Consider the following 6,403-nt stretch of genomic DNA (forward strand, 5'->3'; position numbering starts at 1 on the left):
TGTTCTCAAAGTCTTCCCAGTGGGAAAGCACTGACTCCCTTTGCTGGGGCTCCCTGGGGGGCCAGACCTGTTCATATTCAGGTGCCTTCCCAGCCAGCGCCTGGGCCCGTCTTCCTCAGGTACACCTGCACTGTGGGAAATGATGTTTGCAGGAGGACATGCCTTGTGAATGCAGAGCCTGGAAGACCCCCCAGCAGGGGACCAGTAACATGCATCGTGGGAGCCTTTTGGTGGATACTCGGCAGGTGCTTGAAGAGAGGGGCTGCTCTCCGAAGGACACAGGATCTAAGGGGGATGTTACGTGGCAGGGATGTGCGGGAGAGTAAGAAAAGGACAGACACTGCCTTGTCCCTGCGATGACACCTAAGGAGATGGTCCCGGGAGAGCACCCAGGGAGGCGAAGGTGGAGTCACTTTCCATTCTAGGCTTCCTCACCTTTTGAACTTGAGCTGAAACTTCCCCTCCCCTAGGAAGCCACCTCTGATTCACAGTCCCACCCATGATGTTGTTTTGAGTAATTCCAAGGTCCTGCCCTTTTCTAAATCTGGCTGCCCCAGGAGTTTTGGGGAGGTGCCTCCCACCAGCCCTTCCCTTGCATATCTTTGAGTCAGACTGAACACCCCTGCGGGGAGGGCCAGGCTGAGGCTTATCTCCCAGGGGAGCCCCCATATCCAGCTCCAGACCCTAGTGGGCTGCGGAGTTGGCCCAGACCCAGAGGCCTCCTTCTGCGCCCAGGCCTCAGGAGGGGGCTGATTTCACAGCCTTGTTGAACTCTGACTAGGTACCAGGCGCATGTGATCCTCACCCTGACTCTTCAGAGTGAGTTCCACACTTGACAGAAGGAGAGGGAGGCTCCGAGCAGGTGTGACACCCCACACCTCACCTGGTGCCACGCAGCAGTGAGCAGAGGAACCGGGCTCAACCCCACAGGCTGCAGGGCACTGGTCTTCCACCCACCAGGAGGCCCTTCAGCCTAGTGATGCTTTTCTCTGGCCCTGGGTGACTGGAGACGCAAAGATGCATCAGGCCCGGGCCTTTGGGCCCCTGTCCAGTTGATGAGGGCAGCACAGTTTTCGGGAACCCAGAGAAGGCAACCGTGATTCCACCTGCAGCAGTGGTTTCCCGAGGAGGCGGCCCTGGCACTCAGCTTAGAAGGATGAAGTGTCCGTCAAGCCCTTCAACTCAAGCACGTTCCCCCCATGCTCACTGTCCTTGCTCCCACACTTACCGCCTGCCTGGCTTTGTCTCTGTAACTGGCACCCTTTTCCTGAGCTTGGAGGAGATGTCAAGCCTCCGAGGGGTCACTGTCCACAGCAAGCGACAGAAGGGGCGTGGCTGCCAGTTCTCTGTCTCTCCCGTTTCCAGGTAGGATCTGTGTCGCCTTCCCTTTAACCTGCGCAGACTGCGTGAACCAGCAGAACGAGGCAGTGACACGTGTGACAGCTACTATTCTATCAGAAAGGGTCGGCCGGCTTCTGCCTGGTTGTCTCAGGCTGCCTGTGCCTGGTGTCCATCGGCCGAGCTGTGAGGAAGCCCGGGCCAGGGGCAGAGGCTACGTGTGGGTCCCAATGCACAGCCCCTGAGTCCTCCCGCCCAGGTGCCGACATGGAAGTAAAGGGGCCTCCAGATGAGTCCAGCTGAGGCCCGACCTCACGGTACAGAGGCACACCACCCTGCTCTGTCCTGAGCACCATGACAGCTGTTTACACCACTGCGTTTGGGAAGGGCTGTAACGCAACAGGAGATGAGCAGAGGAGGGATGTTGTGATTTCACACATCTGTGATCATCATCTCTTCCTCAACACATATCTGTTCCACGTGCGAGGGGCTGGCTTGGAACTCGGCCCAGGGTCAGACCCCGGAGAAAGGTTTGGATTAGAATCAGAAAACATTGGCTGTGACCCTCTGCTTCCTCCAAACCACTACACACCCCCAGCCCCTGACCACTGGGTCCCTACATGGCATCAAATCCCATGAAGATCTCAGTTTGGTAATCCAGGAAGGCTACATGTAAGAGGCAGGATTTGAGTTATAAAGGTCAGGCAGAGTTAAAAATAATCGTGATCAGCCTTCACTGGGTAGGTCAGGTGATTGGAGCATCATCCCAATACGCCAAGGTTGTGGGTTTGATCCCTGTTCAGGGCACATACAAGAAGCAACCAATGAATGCAAAATTAGTGCAACAGCAAATTGCTGTCTCTCTCTCTTTCAAAAAAAAAAAAAAAAAAAAAATCAAGAAAAGATGAACCACAGCATTTGTTTATATTATAATATCAAATTAACATTAAATGTATTAATGGACTTTATTCATGTATTAAAATACTGTATATTTAATATACAGGGTGTCCCACCAAATGTATATAGGGTGTCTTTAGATTCTATTCTATTTTTAAAATGAAATGTATTTTAATAAACACTGCCTTTATAAGTATTCAAAGTTGTGTATACATTTTGGGGGGACACCCTGTATATTAAACATAACACATGAGTTTTGCAGAAATATTTGACAGAAAGAAGACAAACCCATTTCTTGTAATATCAATGCCCAGAAATCACATTGCTGGCCCACTGGAGTGTTTCCTACATTTCTACTCTGCACCTTGGACCAAGCTGCAACTTTCAGCAAACTTTCCTGATGGCTCTAAGCAGAGACCAGATGGTAGAAAGAAGAATTCCCACTAGTCACAGCTGAGGTCATGTTTCGGGGCGTGTGGCCCCTGAGGAGGATGCTGGCTGGGTGCCCTCCTTCTGGTCCCCGGCACAGCCCCCAAGGACCAGGTCATCACAGTAATTCCCCTTGCCATGGCCCAAGTTCTAAGTCATTCACAGAACAAACCCGTGGGAGCACACCTCTGAGTGTGCAAGATTGAACACATCCTCCCGGTCATGTCTTGGCTCATCAATCCTCAAGCACAAACAATGATCTCTGCTAACTTAAAAATAAAAAGGCCTTTCAAAGTGAGAGGCAACAGACATTTATTGAGATCGATGTTCTGATTCAGGCAGAATCTCCAAATAATGTTCTGATCAGGGACAAAGGCAATGAGTATTGATGAGAACGGGAAGGGGAGCAATGACATCCAAAGAAGGAAGGTGTTTCTGTGGGTGCAGATAACATAACACAGTGATATTAATTCTAAACAATGTTTTTAATTTTCAGTCCAGTAGTCATCACAACTGCTTTCTTGTTATCTCTGCAAACAGTTCTTTGGGACACAGTGTTTCACTAGGCCCAGTCCAAAGGTTATTTTGCACTGTTTTAATGTTCCAAGGTTTGAGGCACAAGTCATGTAAAGCACTTTCTCTGCATGGCAGCTCTGGTCCATTTTAAAGTTGCTGGAAATCTGTGCTTAGGAGGGGCAAAAGAAGCCTCTTGTCTAAGTGAGCCCGGGACATCCTGCCCACCCGCCCGTCAGATGTCATAATCGGTCTGACTGTTGGGGACCAGGGGAGGAAACGAATTCCTTCACTTGTGCCCTCAAGAGGTCCGGGCAGCCTGCTCTCCCCTGGGGGCCAAATTCTTCCTCCCACCAAGGAATATTTGCAGCTTCCCAAGATTAACCTCTTCAGCACCTCAAAGAGCCTGGAATGGAAACAGCGCACCCGGATGGTGGAATGGCTGCTTTGTGGAGCAGGCTGGGGTGGCAGCACCTGGCCCAGCTGGTCCCGAGACGCTTTCTCTTGAGGACACGCAGGGAGGTAGGAAACAACAGTGAAAAAAGACTAGATACAAACAACAAGTGCTGGGGAGGGTGTGGAGAAAAGGGGACTCTACACACTGCTGGTGGGGGTGCAGTCTGGTGCAGCCACTGTGGAAAACAGTACAGAGGTTCCTAAAAAAATTAAAAATGGAGCTGCCATTTGACCCAGTGATTCCACTTCTGGGAAATACATCTGAAGAAACCCCCAACACTAATTTGAAAAATATATACACCCCTATGTTCATTGCAGCGTTATTTACAACAGCCAAGATCTGGAAGCAGCCCAAGTGCCCGTCAATAGACAAAGGGATAAAAAAGGATGAAATGTTACCCTTTGCTGCAGCATGGACGGAAGGGTCAAAGGGCACAACACCCCTACACACACACTGAAAGTTTGGAGAAGGGAATGTTTCCAGTCCTCATTTGGGCTCAGCTTTGTCTGCAGTATTGGAGCTACAAGACGTTATGCTCAATGAACTAATTCAGACAGAGAAGACAGATTCCATATGATTTCACTTATATGTGGAATCTAAAGAGCAAAATAAACAAAATTGAAACAGACTCATAGATACAGAGAACAGACTAATGGTTGACAGAGGAGGGGCATTGGGGCCTGGGCGAAAAAGGCGAAGGGATTAAGAAGTACAGTTGGTAGTTACAGAATAGTCACAGAATGTACAGTGCAGTACTGGGAGTATAGTCAATAATATTCTAATAACCAGGTGTGGTGCCAGGTTATTTCCAGGGTACTGGAAATATTGGGGGAACATTTTGTAAAGTATATGATTATCTAACCATTATGTTGCACACCAGAAACTAACACAAAATAATATGAAATGTAGACTGTATTTGAAAAATAAAAAATTTTAAAGATCAATATTATGCCCAGCTAGTGTGGCTCAGTGGTTGAGCATCTACCCACGCACCGAGAGGTCGCGGATAGAGGATGGCTTCCCAGTCAGGGCACATGCCCAGGTTGTGGGCCAGATCCCCAGTCGGGGGCGTGCAGGAGAGGGCCGGTGGAGGATCTCTCTCATCAATGTTTCTATCTCTCTCCCTCTCCCTTCCTCTCTCTAAAAGCAATAAAGAAAATAAACATTAAAAAAAAATCGATATTATTTTAGCTAAAAAGTGATTGCCACCGTGCTCTGCAAAGTATCCTCGATGGGTACCATTTGCATGACTGCATGGCCCCACTGGCTCCCTGGCGGACTCTGGAGAGGTCCCTAGCCCAGAGGTTGCCCCGGAGGCCTGCAGAAGCCCCAGGACCTCCCTCGCCTGCCCTCAGCCTACCAGACCTTGGCGTCCCGCCCCTAGCACCACTTGACCCAGCGCAGCCAATAGGGTCACACCACGCTCTGTGGAGGGTAGGCGGGGCCGGGCGGGGCCATGGAATGGTGGGGCGGGGCCATGGGCGGGGCCCTGCCTGACGGTGTCAGCCATCCACTTGGCCCTAGGGAATGACTTATCTTTTTCTCTTGAGCCTGTGGATGGCTGCAGGAGAGACTTGGAATGACTCAAGTTCCTCTAAAAGTGTTCTATTTTTGGCCTTCCACCACTTGGGCCCCTGACCTCCTAACCTCGTGTCCTTCTGCTCCCCTCCCCCTGCTCCTGCTGTACTCGGGGCATATCAGCCTTTACATTTTTCCTTCAAGTTTACTTTACTTTTATTTTATTTAATGATTTTAGACAGAGAGGAAGAGAAAGGGAGGAGAGAGAGAGAAACATCGATGAGAGAGAACATCAACTGGCCGCCTCCTGCATGCCCCCCACTGGGGATCAGGCCCACAACCTGGGCATGTGCCCTGACCGGGAATCGAACTGGCGACCTCTTTGTGCATGGGTACAATAAACCCCTGAGCCACACTGGCTGGGCTCAAGTTTACTTTTTTTTTAATCCTCATTCAAGGACATTTTTTTTCTGCATTAATTCTCAGACAGAGAGGGAGGGAGAAAGGGAGGAAGAAAGAGAGAGAGAGAGAAACATCAATGTGAGAGAGACACATGGACTGGCTGCCACCCACACGATCCCAACCGGGGCTGGGGACAAACTGCAACTGAAGTACATGCCCTTAGTGGGAACCGAACCCTGGACTCTCTGGTCTGCAGGCCGATGCTCTAACCACTGAACAAACTGGCCAGAGCTCAAGTTTACTTTTTATTTTTATTGAAGTAATGCTTGCACATAGTGTTAAAAATCAAACGGCGCCACAAGGCTGATAAGAATGATGAAACAGCAGCCTTGCGGGCGCAGGCAACCACACTGAGCATCTGCTGTGTACCAGGCTCTGTGGTAGGCCCTGGGCATACAGCGGCCAAAGGACCAAATCCCTCCCATAGCTGATGTGCTAGTGTACCTCCTCTTACCCTTTTAGTCTTCCTTCCTTATTTCTCCGTCGCGTGCTCATATTCTACTTCTTTTCTTCATTTTTTGTTTCAATTTTAGGCAGTATAGACGGCTCCCTACTACTGATGATGCAGATTTAGTTCTCGAACACATGGATCCCAGTACTGCCCTCCCTCTGAGTGCCCACTCGCATCACGGTTTTGGGATACATTGGTATTTGGCGTTTATAATATTATGATTATGTAAATATTGTTCCCCGCTGAGCTGCGCAGACTTTATAACTACATTTTCTGGCCAGCGTTGTTTTACAGGTGTTAATAATTGCCTTGTTTCTCCTGCATCAAACTGGGCACTC

This window comes from Molossus molossus, unplaced genomic scaffold (genome assembly GCF_014108415.1).
Source record: "Molossus molossus isolate mMolMol1 unplaced genomic scaffold, mMolMol1.p scaffold_m16_p_28, whole genome shotgun sequence".
Taxonomy (NCBI): domain Eukaryota; kingdom Metazoa; phylum Chordata; class Mammalia; order Chiroptera; family Molossidae; genus Molossus; species Molossus molossus.